The sequence below is a fragment of the Rousettus aegyptiacus genome, unplaced genomic scaffold (assembly GCF_014176215.1).
Source record: "Rousettus aegyptiacus isolate mRouAeg1 unplaced genomic scaffold, mRouAeg1.p scaffold_m13_p_5, whole genome shotgun sequence".
NCBI classification, from domain to species: domain Eukaryota; kingdom Metazoa; phylum Chordata; class Mammalia; order Chiroptera; family Pteropodidae; genus Rousettus; species Rousettus aegyptiacus.
Window position 1 is genome coordinate 34,056,302 of NW_023416308.1, and position 18,372 is coordinate 34,074,673.

The 18,372-nt window shown below is 39.5% G+C and overlaps 1 protein-coding gene across 4 annotated transcripts in view; it reads left to right on the top strand.

The window, feature by feature from the left end:
- Positions 1-1,767: 1,767 nt before the first annotated feature.
- The window catches only part of PRDM10 (PR/SET domain 10), an 83,100-nt gene continuing 66,495 nt past the window's right edge, over positions 1,768-18,372 (top strand). For 2 of the 4 annotated variants that reach the window (XM_016139276.2, XM_016139279.2), the window contains exon 1: positions 1,769-2,050. The gene's annotated coding sequence lies outside the window, so the exon portion shown is untranslated. Of the gene's footprint in view, positions 2,051-9,418; positions 9,515-18,372 lie in introns of all 4 variants that reach the window. The other 2 variants (XM_036220607.1, XM_016139282.2) reach the window with 2 other exon arrangements.

Genomic DNA, 18,372 nt, shown 5'->3' on the forward strand with positions numbered 1-18,372 from the left:
ATCTGCAAAGACTCTCTTTCCAAAACAAGTCACAGGCTCCAGTTAAGGACTTTGGAGGGCACTATTCAACCTCGTGCGAATATCAAACGTTTTTTATATATGTTAAAAAAAAATTATTTTTCTGGGTTCAGATTCCAATCCAGGGAACACACTGCATTTAGTTGTGTCTTTTTAGTCTTTGTTAGTCTGGAACATTTCCTCAGGCTTTCCTTAGCTTTATGACACTAATATTTTAAAGGTGAATATAAGCCACTTATTTTGGGTTCTTTGGTGTCACTTCTGGTCATTAGACTTCAGTTGGGAAATCATCATAGAGGGTTTAATAATGTTAAATGTAAAATTAGGGGAAGTTCTCTCAAGAGGCCAAGGGACAGAAGAGTGGACCTCTCTAACTACTGATATCATTTGTCTACTCATACAACTAAAAGGGAACATTTGAACGACTCTCTTAACCAATATCATCTTTCCCAAGGCACCCATTCCATATGCCCATATATGGAGTGAAGAGTTAATAGCATCTCTGCCTCATCAGGCCCTGCTTTATGCTTTCTTTTGAATTAAATTCAACAAGTGTTTACTGACAGCCTTTATTTTAAGTCCAGTGCTGCCTGCACAGGAGTCAGTGAAGGAACAAGTCATGGTTTAGTCATCAAGTTGCTAAGGAGGACCTGGAGTTTAAAAAATGCAATGTTCTCCCATTCTTCCAACTTTGTTTCCAGGTGTGTGTGTGTGTGTGTGTGTGTGTTAAATAAATGAAACAGTAAGGAAGATCACTGAATGAATTTTACAACCACTCCCCCGTGGGTGTTTCCTATTTAAAGTCTTTTGGTTCTACAATTTTCTTCTTCTTGGTTAGCCATAGTTTAACAATTTTGCATGTTTTATCATCATTAATACTTCTATTCGTTTACGTTTCAGTGTGCTAAGTTATTTTACAGGTAAATGTCATTTAATCTTCAAAATAATGTAGCCAGATAGAAGTCATGGATGGGAAACTGCTCCCTGAAAGTCCAAAGGTGCAAGGTCTCTTCCAGATCTAGCTGCCATTTGTACTAAGAGTAACTAGAGCTGGGTGTCTTGCTCCAAAGCTTGATGAGCTTACTTCTACTAGTCGGCTGCCTTTTGAGAAAGCAATTTTAACGAATGTTAGGATGTGGAAGCCTGAGGTTAAGAAAAGAGTTAATTCACGGGTTAGCCAGTGTTGAATAACCCTTAATATTTCCGAAAAATAATTTACTTTTTCAGACTGTTAAGGGAAAGGAGAGATGCAGTGAGGTGCTCCAGGGTTTGGAAGGGACTGCATACAGATCAGCGGGTCAGAGGTTAAAGAAAGCGCCCTCGGTCCCAGGAACTCTCGGATTTAGGGTCACACCCTGAGGACACTTGAGCCCGAGGCCAGGAGTGGGTTTCCACGGAGAACACCGGTTCAGCGGCGCGCTCGGCAGGAAGGCCGCTTAGAGACACGGGGCGCTAGGGTGGGTGGGGCCTGGCTCGAAACCCGGCCCAGCAGGCCAACCACTCCACCTGGGACTCTCAGACTAGACGTTTCTCCCGCCCCCACGCCCTGGGTCCATCAGAGCCCGTGGACTCTGAGTCTGAAGAGTCGGCTCTTCTGATTGGCTTAGAGCACAAACGCAAGCGAGGACTGCCTGAGACTTGCTCTTTGATTGGATTCTAGAGGAACAGCAGAGCCGGAAATAAAGAGGCCTTCAGCCATTGGGCCATTGTGTGAATCTCCTTTTGCCTTCTCTGCCGGTTGAATAAGCGTCTCGGGATCTTCGTCATGAGTCTTAAATCTGGGCCTGTCAATTTGCCCCAGCGTTTCTCGTTTCTAGGCAGGGCATGGGGTTTACAGAGTTCAACCAATCACATAACGCCGGAGATCAGGTTGCCAGGCAGGTTATGCTAATGTGCCCCGCCTTTTATGCAGCTCCCACTCTGCGGCGGGAAGAACCACCTGGAGGTGGCGGGGGGGGTTTGATTTCCATCACCCCTAGGGAGAGAGGATCGGGGACCCGCTGATCTTCCAGCTCCCCTCACCCAACGTCGTGTAAGTACCTAAAGGATTAAGGGAACCGGATAAGCCAGCGTCCAGAGTACCCCATCGGCTGGGAGGGTGTTTCGTCTTTGCTTAGTCCCACCCAAAATGGCGCCAAGCTCTTTCCGCGTCTCAGAGCCCGGCCGGGGCCAACCGACCGCGGACCCGGGTGGGGGGGGAATTGATGGTGGTGGTGGTGGGGGGGGAGAAATCCCGGCGGCACCGCCCGATGGTACAGTCCAGCCGGGGCTGGGACGCGGCACCTCACTCGGGGTGGGGGGTCAAACCATCTGCACCTTCTAAGGGGAAAGGGGCAAAACCCCCTAGAGGAGTCCCTCCTGGCGCTGCATTCCGCGATGGCCTCGGCACCGCTTTGCCTCTGCCTTACCCGCGCGCAGCCTCCCCCCTTGCGACCCCGGAGTGGCTCGCATGCTCAGCCGGCCGCACGCACCTCTCCTCCCCTGCCCGCGTTGGTTGGGCCGGGACCGCAGTTGGGCGCCCGGCGCGCTCCTGCGGCGGCGGTTGGGCGGGCGCTTGGGGTTCGGCGGGCCGTCGCTGGCTGCCGGGGCCTGGGGGTGGCGCAGCTCGGGCCGCAGGGCCGGGCGGGCATCGCGCCCGCGCCGTGGAGGGCTCCATCGGGATGGGCTCCCTGCTTTGTTTTGTGAAGCCGCGCCGCCACCTGCCATCGATTGCCTGCCCCCCGTCCCTTATTTACTAGTGGGCGTCACCGGGACCCGGAGAGGCCCCGCTTGGAGGGGCGTGGGGACGGCATGTTGGGGTCAGTTTCGTTAAATAGTGGCCCGGGCTGGGCTGGCCGGAGGCCGAGGTCAACCATCTCTCTTGTCGAGCGCAAAGGCGGAGTCAGAGGCCTTTGGGGAGCGGGTTGCTGGGGTTATAGTTTCCAGCCGGTCATCAGCGTTCATTAAGCATTTGTTAGTCTGTAACAGTTTTTACGACTGTGTCTCCTGAGTAAAATGAACGCAGCGCTATTGAATTTTGTGTACGTGCGCATTTAGCCTGGCTTGGCGGTTTTGTTGAATTTCAGTCAGCTTTCAGTTAATATTTGTGTGTGCTTAAGCACAACGAGGCCCGGCTGGGGTGCTGTCATAGAGGATTAAATGTGTAATGAGTCTCATCCAGCTCAGTCCTCTGTTTAATTCACCTTCGCCTGTTCAAATCTTTCCTGGCTCATCACCCGCCAAAGTTCTCGAAACTTGATAGTACTTCATTAAAAACAAAATTACTTGGAACTGTTTCGTGGCCTCATTTTCTGACCTGTTCCTTGGTTATCATTTCACCTTTTGCTGTGAGCTCTTTGAAGGCAGGAAGGTGTATTGTGTGCTTTTTGATACTCTCCTACCCGCACGCCCCTCCTCCCGCACCGCAGTAGCTTCTAGGTTGATGAACTATATTTGTATGTTGCTTTAGCATTGGGAAAACAAAAACTAAGATTTGGTTGAGGGGCAAAGCCGAATTAAAGCAGCGTTGATTCCATCTAGTATACAGAGATAGTAACTTATAGGTTTACTTTTAATAAATTGATGTGAAATGGACATAATACGAACCATTTTAAAGTGAACAGTTTAGTAGTAGATTTACATTTTAAAATTTTGGACCAAGACGTTTTTCCACTGTTACTCTTACTCTTTGAGCATCTACTCTTGGCTCTGCTGTTAGTTTTACAAGGGTACTTAACTGCTCTTCGTTTTTCTAAGTAAGCCATTTTTTAGTTTAATGTCGTGTAGCATCCTCCGCCACATATTATTAATGTGTGCATTGTATACGTATTGTACATGTGACCGTAATTGAGTATGTATTATAGGTAAGGCAAAGTCCATGTCTTCAAGGGTCCTGAATGCTTTTTACTTAGAGATTATGCTGGTATAAGGAATAGTTTGTCAATCCAAGATATTCCTAAATTGATTGGCACTTTTCAATTTACAGCTGTCTAAACATTTTTCTTCCATTTTTAAAAAATAATACATCATCATTATAGAAAACAAAATATAGAAACCATATATATATAAAAGAACTTACCTAAAGTACAATTTCTAGAGAGAATCTGCCAATATTTGGTGTGATTCACATCTTTTATGTGTGTGTGTGTAAAACATTTTTACAAACTTGGCATCATGATACATGTTTTTGTATTTTTTTTTTAATGTAGATAGGTACTTAATGATTTCACCGATCATTTGCCACTTTCAGTACTTTTCCCCATTACTTGAAGGGGGGAGCATCATGAGATCCTTTGAATTAAAAGAATTAAAATATTTGACTTATTTTACTGTTTAAAAGCATAATAGGTTTCTGAGTAACAAGAAGAATTAAAGAATTGAGAAATGTTGAGCTGTAATTTTGATTTTCTTAATAATTTTATATTTTAAACACTCGTGCACATGGTAACTACATAATTTCATTTGGTAAAAATAGTAAACTATTAAACATCCTGTCACTGCAGTGTTTGAATTGTTTAGTCACAGTTTGTTTTAAAATTAAAGGCTGGTGTACTTTGACCTTCTTACCACTAAAATAGTCTTCCGCCACTCCAACTCCTTTTCAAAGAATATAGACACACCCTGTCTAGCAATTTGTTTTTACACATGCAGAATTTATTGACTACTGTTTAAATTTATCATAGGTGCTTTAATATAATAGCAAATGAGAATTTGGTGTCTAGAAGGAGCCAGCGTGTTATGAAAAAGCAAGTGTTTACTACAACCAAATCTTTGCAAAATGGTTCTGCTTGAATTTTCCTGGGATATTGGGTAGGGGCAGGAAGGTGAGGGGGAAGCTTTTTCTGACTTTATTATTTTGGTCATTCTTTATTGAAGCTTTCTCTTCTGGCATTACTGTTTACATGATTTAGTTGAATCACTGATAAAGGGTAACTGGCCTCTGCCCCGCCCTTTTCCATCAATATTATAACCCTAATTCAAGATTTATGTGGAATATTCTTGAACTTGTGCCTTTTCCGTTTATTTCTTACAGCTCCTTCTGTGACATTGATATTGAAACATTATTTGATACTGCCCTGTTTGGAGGTTTGATGCATTGATATTGACATTGAAATTGAAACATTATTTCCATTCTGTTTTCAAAATCCTTCAGTGGCTTCTCATTGCCCATACCTGTGTAGATTTTAAGTTTGTTCAGGTTTTGGAAATTACTTGGAAGTAGGTTTTGAAATAGTTTAGAGAATTAGGGGAGTGAGGTAATGCAGAGGGAGGAGAGAGTTTATGGATAATCCCAAGTCTCAATTATAGCAAGACTAGTTAAAATGTGGTGAAACCAATATCATGCAATACATGGAAGTCAATACCATGCAATACTTTAAGAATCCTGTACATACAGGTTGCTGAAAGGTTACTGTCTAAGATAATCTGTTTTTGTTTGTTATTCATTTCTTAGTTGAACTATTTCAACAGAATATTGGAGCTAAATACTCCCTTTCCTTAGCCAAGTCCTTCCCTTTCAAAGTCCAACTCTGGTTGCAATCCACAGCCTCTTTGCTGTTGTGATCTTTAGAAGAGCTGTCTCTTAGATTTGTGCTATCCAATGTGGTCTATGGAGCACTTAAAATATGGCTAGTGCTGTAAATGTAAAATACATACCAGATTTTGAGATTTAGTATGAAAAATGCAGAGTATTTCACTTTCTAAAATGTCGATTACATGTTGAAATATCTTGCATATACTAGGTTAAATAAAATATTACAATTAATTTCATCTGTTTTTATTTATAAAAAGTGCAGCTACTAGAATATTTAAAATTCTGTGGCTTGCATGTGTGGTTTGCATGACGTTTCCATTGAAGTGCACCTTAGTTTGTGGAGTAGGTATTCCCAAGTAGCACTAAGTCATTATACAATGTGTTTATCTTTTTGTTCCTTTGGTTTCAACTAATAGATAAGATACAGCTAATATGTAGATGTATCTGATTTTTTTAGAGTTTATGTTAGCTCTCACAGAAGCATTATTATTCTTTTGAAGAGCACCTTAATCTTAAAACTTCAAACCACTTCCAGGTGATTAAGTTAACTGTTATTGAATTAATATATTGAATTGATCATTTGAACTTAATAAAATGACATCTATTGAGCACATAATCCGTTTTTAAAAGGTTGAGCTAAGCATAAGCAGCTGAATTTGTCCAAACTTGGTCAACTACTTATTCATTGATTTTTATAGTGTACCATTTTTCAAATATTTAAGAAAGATTTCTGGGAGAAACTTGAATTTGAGAAAATAGAGCTCACATTTCTTTTTTCCCGTAATTTCAGAAAAGGCCACAATAGTTTGATTTTAAGTGTAGAACATTTTGGACCAGCTTGTAAGACAACTATTCTTTAAATAGTAAAAGAATTATACTTTACAGATAACAATCATATTCTTTACACCTATATTTGAAAACATTGACAGTTTTGCCCTAACTGGCCTTTGTAGATGTCTTTCCTTTTACTGCCCTGTTTGGAGGTTTGATGCAGCATTTAACTACATGAGTTCCGGGGGCAAAGGAACCTAGATTACAGCTCAGTTCCGTTGACTTAAATCAAAGTTTCTTTAAATCAAATTGTTTAGTTTCTTAATTATGAATGGGGATAATAATAGTACCAATCTCATAGACTCGATATGAGAATGCTTGTTATCACTTACCGCAATAGTATAAATGGCTCAATAACAAAGCACAAAGCAATCAGTGGCTAAATAACTGTTTACTGATTTTGGACATTCTGCTTCAGCCAAACTGGTCTTCCTAGTGTCCCTACAATATTCTGGGTTGTTCAGTCATGTTCTTCATTTCTCGACTAGAATGTTTGTTTCTCTCAGCCCTGCTCTTCCTCTTCCCCAGTTCTGCCCACCAAAATCCCATCCATCCTTCTAGAGCAGTGGTTGGTAAACTTTTTTGGCAATGAACCAGGGAGTAAACATTTGTGGCTTTGCTGACCACATGGCCCACATCACAACTACTCTCCTCTTCCTTTGTGGTGTGAAAGCATGATTATGTTCTGATTAAACTTCATTTATGGACCTTGAGACTTGGGTAATACAACTTTCATATGTCAAGAATATCCTTTTTTGAGCCTTTCAACCATTTAAAAATGTTAAAGCCATTCTTAGTTCACAGCCGTACTAAAGCAGGTGTTGGGCAGCCTGTGGACTGTATATGCCAACCCCAGAACAAGTTGAAAGGACACATGCCTGTTGGGAGGCCCTGTTGACCATCTTACTTGAAAGTGATCCCTTTTGTCTGTGAATGACCTGCAGGATTTTTGTACTGCTTTATAATAATAGTAACATTTATTGAGCGCTTAATTTGTGTTGTGTTTAGCCCCTTCATATAGAATGCAGTGTAAGAATGCCTTTTACTTACTAGATTCCAAAGTATTTGGAAGAATAAAGGAGTGAATATAATTAAGATGGTCAAAGTGATTTCTGAAGTTTTTCTCCCTTTTCAAAAATTTTAGTTTTGTAGGCACATCCTACCATTTTCTTAACATTGCTTGAAGAGTCAGAGGCCAACCTATTGGGGGTTATTTTCAGTCTTGCCACAAACCGTGATTACAGGCAACCTCATAATGCCTTTCTGATAGTGGCATAGCTATAACTCCTTTAATTATTACTTTGTTTTTGACTAACTTTTTAAGTGTCCTTTTTAAGGCACCTGTTTGTTTAATTCTTAATGTGTGATGTTGACAGAACAATGTTGTAACTACAAAAGAGAAATAGGAGATAGAAATTTAGTGAATTATGTGAGAGATGGGAGCTAAGGCTAAGAGCAAGGTGTCTGATTTCTCAACCCCAGGCAATTGTCTGTAAATAAGATTTCAGTCTCTCATTATTTATTTATCTTCCCTTTTATTCTTTTTCTCTTGAAGTTGATGTATTCAGATTACTCTGTGTAATGCAGAAATGGTGTTTATTACTCACAAGGCAGGGAAGCTTCAGAAGCAGCTGGTGGAAGCTGCAGGAATAAAGCTGTTGACCAAAAGCAATCAGTTTTTTATGCCCACAAGCAGAGGGAGAGTTTATTTCATTGGGGGAGCAGCCACCTTCTTGGATGGATGGGAGCAAGATGTGCTACTTGGCTACAGGAACAGATAACATCCATGGGAGTAGGCATTGCTGTAAGCTCTTTGTGGACTGCTGCCTTTGGCTGCTGGCTGGGCAGCTATCAGTCTTCTGAGTATGTGGAGGGGCTATGTTCTGAGTTAACCCTATACTACACCTTGACATAGCTCCTCCACCTCACATTCTTCGTGTCAGTTTTTTCTAGTGGGAGTTCCTGGGTGGTTAGATCATTTGCGTATTGCATCCATGTATCACAAATACAATAACGACTACATCCTAACACTAACAGTACATGTAAGCCAAGCAGTCCTGTTACCAGTTAACAGCCCCAAGAGCCCAAGGAGGGCCACCAAATGGTTAAGGGGTTTGTTCCTAGTGCTGCATCATGTGAGGCTACAATTCCTGTTACAACCCCCTCTTCCCCCCAGTCTCTTGATCATTCCTCAATCTTGAGGGAAGAGAGACTACAACCTAAAGAGGGGTGGAGTTTGGGGGTTAGAGGAATGAAACTCCTACATTTAATTGAATATATGTTAGTTTTTGGTTTACTAGGAATACAAAATAGCCTTCTGCATAATTCTATTTATTTGAGTCTCATCTTCCCCAGAGGTATTAATGTAGGTTTAGCAGGTTGTATTAGCCATTGTGTAGATACCTCCTATGTCTATGAAAACAAAAGAAAAACAAAGGTTAATAATCAGAGCAAATTATAAACCAGCTTCTGAGTTTGTAAGGCTATCAGTAAAGATTTCAGGATATAAGGCTGGAAGCATATCCTGCAACTTGAAACGTCCCTGATGATATCCTCAGACACCAAGGCAAACTCTTTGGCCCACACAGTACCAGTTACCAAGATTGTTCAAACATGAGCCACTGTGGCAATCTCTCAAATTTTATATCAAGTTGTCCATCTTTAGCTCGCATGGCTTGGAAAAAACAGTTATAGTTTTCATGAATTCCTATTAAAGGGAGAAAAATTACAAATCGAAATCATGTTCAAAGAGTCACAGACAGATATTGGAGGAAATCAGAAGAATTCAGGACCCAGTCCAATTTACAAGTAGAAAATAAAACCTAAAAGGCAATGAATAGCATAAGAATCTAATGTTTACATAGATATATTTCAATTTTTATTGAAATGTTTTTTTTCTCTCTACTTCTACTTTTACCAAAGATACACAAATTAAACTTACTCATTTGTGAAATAAGTCATTTCAGTAAAATTGGCCTGATCAGTTGCATAAGCCCAGCAAGAATATGAATTAACCAAATAGTCACTTTTAATTCTGCTTTGCTGTAATTTTACAAGGAATCTTCAGATTGAATTTAAACGGCCTTGCAAGGCCAGAAAAGCCAAGGCAAAAGCTTACCCTCAGAAGATACCTGCCGTACCTGTACATTTCAGGTGAGTTTCTCTCTTCTTGAGATCTCCAAAATATCTTGAGGTTCCTGTACCTGCCAAGAAGTGACATTCTTTACTCATGGGAAGGCTGTTGGGAACCATGAGAACAGGGTACCAGCCAATATTTCCAAAGGCTTTATTGGCTTCTGTAAGTCAATCTTAATTCCTTAAAGTTGTTTGGTCATATCTGATCTCTGCATTCCTCTCAAATGTGATATTCTGGTCAAGAGGTTGGTGATAAAAACTAGTTTCCATCATGTCCTGTTACAAAGAGAACAGATTCTTACTGAACTTATGTGAATAATCACGTTGCCATGAAAGTAAGAATGCTTACTCATTCAAAGTTTTGGATTCCGGAGGTGTAAGTAGGTGGGGAAAGAAACATTCCAGTTCTGCATAATTATTAGCAAAACTTAGTTCCTACTATTGTGGAGATTCAATTTCCCTAAGTAGCCAAGGGCCTAATTAAAACAATATGAAACATGGAAAATTATTCTGATAAAACACAGAATTTTTGTTTTCTTCAGGCAGAAACCTTTTCCATAATATCAGTAACAGACCAGTAGTCCCAGAAATTCTGTCTTAGCAGAGAGAGAAAACACAACTTTGATATTGTATTAGCTTGCTTTTAACATTTAAGTTTATTTCCAATCTTGTTTAGCTTAACCATAAATAAAATTTCCTTTTTCAAGATTTATCTTCACAGACCTTCTGCACCTTTCTTCGTCCTGTCAGTTTGGCTCTTCTTACTTGTTCAGAAATAACCAACTTTAGGAGAAACTCTTTCCTTTAATCTCCTTTAAAATAAATCTCTATATCTTATACCTTCTGTTACTAAACACATTTCTCTTTCAATCGTAATATGAATTCTTAACACTCAGAAACCTCTGTATCTAATGGCAGTTAGAAAGTAATTAGTTAACATATTTTAGATTAGCAAATTCCTGAATATATTTTGTAACCTCTAGGAGTATTTCATCTGCCCTTGACAATGTTAAAACAAAGGCTGGGAAAAGGCGGGGGCAGCATACAGCTTGTTGTAAGTCTGAAAGAGAGTTAGAGGTTAGCATGACATCATCAATATAATGGTACAATTGTATGATGGAGTATTTAGCCTAGCCAGTCAAATCGTTAGCCACAAAACTGTGGCAAATAGTGGCGCTATGGAGATACCACATTGATAGGACAGTGAAAGTCCATTGTTGTCCTTCCCAGGTAAAGGCAAATTGATCTTGGCTATCTGGGTGAATATTTTGGACATGTCCTGGTCCTGCAAAAAGTCATCCAGGCAAGGAGCCACGGGTTGAGAATCCATTCCACTTGAGGTCCATTCCAAGGTGCAGACAGCTGCCCACCTATTGAGCAGGGGTTGGAATTTCTGTTCTGGTTTAAGCTGCTGCTGCAGGGCTCCCAGTATTGTATTGGGTTGCTTATCAATCTTTTTTGGGTTGACCCTGTCCGTTATCAAATCTGTCCATAGTTGCCTTTGGTCACCTTTACCTTACTTTTTGCCTACACACCCACAGTTGACTCCTCTCTCTTTCCTCTGGACCCGTCAGGCCCCCTCTTTCTGCCTGGCCAGTTCAACTTCCCCCGAATGGGCAACAGCCTGTGCTGTGACCTGAACTGCCCTCCCCACTAGGGTGGACCAGGTACCCATTCATTTGGCAGGGCCAGCTCGATGATGTGGTCGCGCATACCTGCAGTAAATGGCACCACATCAGGGCCCTCAAATGGTTTGATGTGAATAACTTGCTGCATTCCCATCTCGTTAAGGAACACCTGCAGTTCCGAAGTGGACATCCAGCACGACTAGGCCATTGGCAAATTGCATTCATTTGGCCAACTGCGCAGCTACCTGCCATGAGCCAATTCAGCAACAACACATTTTCTGCTTAAGGATTTCCTAATGTATGCATTGGCACAAAGAAGAGAGGGTGATGACAGAGGCCATCTGGGTCGGATCATCCCCAGACAGTATTATGTGGTCCACATCGGTGTCCCAGAAGTGAAGTAGCCACCCTGTGGTAGACTCTGATCCTTTCTGGTGGAACTTGGCAGCTAGTTCTACCAACTCCACCAGTGTATATGGCCAGGCAGAGGTGCATACATGTTTAAGGGGAGGAGGCAGGTTCCTTGGCTCTTGCCCCTCAGGGTATTCTTGTTGAGTCTTTAGTTTCTGAACTGTTACAGGGCAGGCCTGATATACACATGTGGCTTCCTTAAAGGGGGATACCTCTACTTCCTCATTTGACTCAGATTCACTTTCTGCTGTGGAATCCCACTTACTGGGGTTCCATTCTGATTGCACAATTACTGCTCGTTTGCAAGCTCTTGTTAGCTTTTGCTCCTGAACCGTGGCAAAGTGGCAGGCTAGGTCCTGCAGTTGTTCACTATTGGCCTTGCTATTGGCCTATGTGATTCTCAGGTCTCTTTCTAATCTTACTTCCTCTTCTGCTTTCTTCACCCTTTCCTCAGCCTGCAAATGTAGTAGGGGTCAGCCCACTGAGGCTGCTGCAGCCTGAAGATCCTTCTGCTTGTTTAAAGAACACAGTTCCCCTGCTTTCAGTAAAACCTATAAGAGGCCCATAGGTGTGTTGGGGGTGTCCCTCCATTCCCATGGGGAGTCCCAAGAATCTAAAAGGCTTGCTACCTCAAACAACATGGACCCAGAGGCCCACCCCGGGATTCCCCCCGGCAGATCTCCACCAGGCATGTTTTCCCCTTCATTCTAGGTTGACTCAACCAGCATGGAATACCATGCCGACTATGCCAGTTGTAATGCAGGCGCCCCAGTCCTGAAACTTGCACTTGGGTTTGGATATTCCAGAAGAACCACAAGGAGGACAGGAGGAGTGAGAAATACTGTTTATTACTCACAAGGCAGGGAAGCTTTAGCAGTGGCTTGTCGAAGCTGCAGGAATAAAGCTGCTGACTAAGAGCAAGCACAGTTCTTTATTCCCATAAGCAGAGGTAGGAGTTATCTCTTTAGGGGAGTAGCTACCTTCTTAGACGATGGTTGCAAGATATGCTGCTTGTTTACAGGAGCAGATAACATCCATGGAAGCAGCAGGAAATTTCCTTGGGAGTAGACATTGCTGAAAGCTCTTGTGTACTGTCTTCCTCGGCTGCTGGCTGGGCAGCTGTCAGTCTTCTGAGTATATGGAAGGGCTGTGTTCTGAGTTAACCCTACAGTTAACCCTGGATTATATGTACTTCATAATTTGATAACTGTAAGGACCTACAACCAGTAGATGTTTAGGACACTTGTTTATGTGACTGCAGGTTTTTGTAAGTATGTTAAATCTATTAAAATGACATATGACATAACTACAAAATAGTAACTCTAGAATAAAAACTAAATTATGTAGCAATTGTGCTTTTATGAACTTTGTTTCATTTTACATTTTTAAGAAAGTTTATATTCATATTTATACATACTTGCCCCAAGCTAGGTATCTCATAAAAAATATTATCTTTTTAAACATTATTTAAAAAATTGTATCTTTTTTCAGATTCATGGTTTTTCAACAGTTGTAAGCAATAGGAGATGTATTTTAGTCTAACAAAATATATATAAGACCTTTACAGAAAAAATTCTAAGGCTTTATTGACTGACTTTAAATAAAACCTAAATAAATGGAGAGATACAGTGTTGAAGGGTTGGAAGATTCAGCACTGTAAGGTGTCAGTTCTTTGAAACTGATATAGATTTAATGTAATTCCAGCAAATTTTAAGAAACTAGACAAGCCGATACTAAAATTTTTGTCAAGGCCCAATAAAAGGCAAGACACTATTGAAAAAAAAATTTGAGAAACTTCTTGAATATATATCAAGAAGAGCTATAATAATTAACACTGTACTATTAGCACTGGGATAGACTAATAGATCAATAACACCTTAAAGAGTCCAGAAACAGCTTCACACATATTCAAACACTTGATTTATGACCTGGGAGGCATGGCAGATGAAAGGCAAAATGTAAAGCTTTTAAAAGTTAATATGGGAGAATATATTTATAAGAAGGGTTTCTTAAGATGTTACCTGCACTAGAATAGTGAGCAAGTCTTGAACAGGCACTTCAGAAAAGGAGAAATCCAAATGTCTAATAAACACATGAAAAAGGTGTTCAATCTTGTTAATAATCATGGAAATGCACATTACATCCACAGTGCCATGTTACTATATACCTAAAGGAAGGTTGGCAATACCAAATTCAGAAGCTGTTGAGCAATAGGAACATTCATACCTGGCTGGGAGGTATATAAATTATTCTGACTACTTTGGAAAATAATTTGGCATTACCTAGAAAGTCAAAGATATGCAGGCTCTAAAGCCCAGCAATTTAACTATTAGAGAAATGCATACACATGAGAGAACCAGAAAAAATATTCGGAGTAATCAATTTTCCTGCTATGAATCGATTCAGTTAATATTTGAGGCCTGCTGTGTTCTGTTCTGTATATACAGGCAGCTTTTTTTTTTTTTGGCATACAATGGATAAATGTTATTTATATTTTCTCTCTTGAAGATTTTAATAAAATCAGTCTGTTCTTCAGTTCCTTAAATAATGCTGGGCATTTAATATCTTGTGTTTTTAAAAATTATTTTAATTTTTATAATAGGTACCCTTCATTTTAGCTTTGTAGTTGCCTCAGCTCTCTGGGTATTGACTAATTTGCTCAATTAAATCTGTTTATGGTTTGGTAAATTATAACCACCCTTGGTTCCTTTGAGATCAAGCCTAGCTTAGTGATTACATAATCTGTTGAGAGACCTAGGGGATAACAGCAGGTCCAAGCCCCGCTTGGGTCCTGGCAGCTCTGCCTAGGAGGAAAGCTGTGCAGCAGAGAAGGGAAAAGATGTGTAAGCTCTGTAATAAAAGGGATTTGGGTTCAAATCCCACTTTGCACTATGACCTTGGACAAGTAACAATTTTTGGTTATTGTGAAGATTAAGTGAGATTGTGTATTTAAATACTCACGACATCTTAGTATTTAAATATTTAAAGACATACTGAGTGTTTAAATACTCAGGAAATCTCACAATGCCTGGCATGTGATAGGTGCTCAGTAAATGGCAACAGCTGTAATTATCACCATTCCATTAGTTGTTTCTTTTCTTTTCTTTTCTTTTCTTTTCTTTTCTTTTCTTTTCTTTTCTTTTCTTTTCTTTTCTTTTCTTTTCTTTTCTTTTTTCTTTTCTTTTTTCTTTTCTTTCTTTCTTTCTTTCTTTCTTTCTTTCTTTCTTTCTTTCTTTCTTTCTTTCTTTCTCTTCTTCCTTCCTTCCTTCCTTCCTTCCTTCCTTCCTTCCTTCCTTCCTTCCTTCCTTCCTTCCTTCCATTTATGTTTTTAATTGAAGAAATGACAATTTTTTTCTTTTTCTTTCTCCCCCCCCTACTTCTACCTCCCCCTAGTTGTTTCTTAAATAACATTGAATTTCCATCGTATACATTTTCAATCAAATGAACTATCGATTATTCTAGTTTTTAAAACAAAGCTGCATCTATTAGGGGATTCTGATTTTGTGGGCTCATTGTACTCCTTCACTGGATTTGCAAATGAATCCAACATGTAGTCTACATCTGAGTGAAATGGTCCAGCAAGTGTTTGCAAAGGGTAAATATAGCTGAGATTTCTAAATAGGAACTTGATGCCACTGTTATGTCTCTTTATGGAAGAAAATGTTAATCATATTTTCAAAGGGGAGAACACTTTCTTATAATTAAGAGATATTTATTCTCAAATCAATTTTTTTATAAAGGAAAATGTATTAAAAGTGTCTTTTAATTGAAAAGTAGACTTTCTGAATAAGATTCCTTCATGATCTAATACTTAGGCCGTGGTGATCATAATTTAAATAGTTAACATTTGTAATACACTCTATACCATTGTACTATATACTGTAACAAACATCTCACTCTGTCTTAACAGTGAGCCTGGGAATTCCAGTTGTCAAGATAAAGAACTTATTTCCCTTCACATCCAGTGTTTTCCCATACTCTGTACTGAGAAAACACTTTAAGAAACATTCTGGCCAGTAGAAGACAACTCTGAATACTAGACCAGTGGATGCAGGCCGGCTATAGTAGTTTTATTAAGATGGAGGAGGTCGAATTTATATCAATTTATATCATAAATCTTAATTATATGCCAGTAAGATAGAGTTTTTAATGAAAGCAGAAATAACTGCCTCTCTGGGCTCACCATGTTGTTCATCAAATGTTTGTTTTTGACCATTCTGTGTTTCAATTAACCTTGCAAACAAGGGCCTGAGGTTGAGGAATGAGCATTTGAAAATGAACAGAAGGTGAGGCCCACATTAACTTGTTTGCAGGGGGAGTGAATTGTATATAAAGGGAATTACTTCAAATCAGTATCGACTGGCTTTTTAGTCCTGGGTTAATGCCATGGTTCAGTCTATTTGAACAAAAGGCTGTATGTTTCAGGAGTTTGAGGTAGAGTGAATATGTAGTTACACTGTGTACATAGAGTTAAATTATGAACATTGTTCTCTAGAATAAGCAATTTTAATATACTTTTTTCCCAGTTAAAACAGTTAAAGCCCTTCAATTTGAGGAAGCAGCTTATACTTAAGATTATGCCTCTATGTTATCCAGTATTTTATGCTAACAAGTTGAGTTTGTGATCATTGAGTCCCAGTTACCGCCCAGAACCATCTGTAAGAAAGGCTTTTGGGGCCCCAGCAGACCCACCTGTAAGTCTCCTATTTAGTTACTGCAATTGCAGATTCAACCAAAGAGCTTGAAATGTGGGTCAGATAGCTTTCTGTGTACAGTTGTGCCAGGGCCACAGATTATACTTGTACCGCTGCCATTTGTTTTGTGAATAAATGCTATTGAAAAGGTAGCCGGAGGGATTGTGCTTCTAGCTATGTTAATCCATTATCCATAGATGAAAAACATGGATGCTCAATATTATTTGATGAGTGTTTGTATCAATCTGTCAGTCTTCAAATGTTCCTCACAAATCCATATTTACATACAGAGCTTATTTCAAATATTCCTGATAAGTGTATGGAATAGATTTGCTTGTTATCATGTGGCAAAGGGAAGCTGGAAAATCAAATGCCCACGAGAATAATCTGGTTGGCAAGGAAGACCACCTCTGTGAACAATTACCCCAGTCTTTCCAGAATTCTAAGATATAAATACCACAAACATATTAGAGAAGCTGTTAAGTTTTTTTTTTTTTTGAAGAAAGGTATAAGGATTCATGCAAAATTTTTGTTTAATAATAAAAGCGAAGACTTTGAGCACAGAATGTTTGTATGTGAATATTAATATTGCTAAGTTAGAGTAAGAATTCAGAGCTTTAATCTTTGCCCAGTGCATACTAAAGGTATTTCTTGGCCTTGTTATAATCTTTCATATTACTTCTAGAATGATTTTTCCAGAAACTGTTATTGCCATGATAAAATATTTTTCTTTCCTTGTTGTGAGAGTCACCTGGATCTGGCTGATATCAGAATTGCCTGGGGAGGTTTATGAACCAAGATTCCTGCTGTTTTGTCTACCTCTGCAGTTGATGGAACAAAATTTTCAGAGATGAGATTGCAATTTGTCTTTTCTCCTAGGTCCCTAGGTGATTCTGATACAACCAGTTCATGAATTTTGGGAATTTTAATTCTTCAACTTCAAGTCTTTTATAGGCCCATCCTACCTATTGTTTGAGGCTATTCTCTCTTGTGGTTACTAGTCCCTGAGCTCGTCCTAAAGTTCTCTTGCTTTTGGAACTTCCTTAAGCTGTTTTCATCAGAAATGCCTTTATATTTACTGTATATATCCATATATCTATCTATATATAGAGAGCGAGAGTAAGATATATATATATATAGAGAGAGAGAGAGAGAGAGACAGAGAGAGACAGAGAGAGACAGAGAGAGACAGAGACAGAGAGACAGAGAGAGAGACAGAGAGAGAGAGACAGAGAGAGACAGAGAGAGAGAGAGACAGAGTGAGAGACAGAGAATATTTGCTACTATATTTCAATCTCAGTTTTGTACACAATTCTGATATAGCAACAGATAATAGCAAGTATTGGTGATAAGGATGCAGAAAAACTGAAACACCCATACAGTGCTGGTGAGAATGTAAAATGGTGCAGATATGATGGAAAACAGTCTGGCAATTCCTCTGAAGGCCAAACATAGTTATCAAATGATGCAGTAATTTGTCACAAAGGTATAATAAACCCAAGAGAAATGAAAACATATGTCTACATAAAAACCTGTGTGTGAATGTTCATAAAAGCATTATTCATAACAGCTATAAAGTAGTAAGAACCCAAAAGTCCATCAGCTGTGGTATATCCATATAATGGAATATTATTGAGCAAAAAGAGAGAGAGAGAGAAATAAAATATTGATACATGCTATAAGAATGAACCTTGAAAACTTGTTCACTAATGAAAGAAGCTAGTCACAAACAACCACATGCTGAATGATTCAGTTATATAAAATTTTCAGAAAAGGCAAATCAAGAGATAGAAAGTTGATAAGTGGTTGCTGAGAGACTGGGATGAGATGAGGTATTAAGGAGTGATAGTTAAAGAGATGTGGAGTTTCTTTTGGGGTTATAAAAATATTCTAAAATTGATTGTGGTGACAATTTCCTAACTCAGTGAATATGCTAAAGCCCTTGAATTTTACAGTTTATAAATGAGTGAATTGTATGGTGTGTGAATTATATCTCCATAAAGCTGTTTTTAAAAAAAGGTAGACATTTTAATCAATGCAAACCGTCTAGGAAACAAAATCTGGCAATAAACATCATCTATATAGATATGGATATATACAGATGCAGTGTTGTCATGGCATGGCACAACATCATGGATATGAA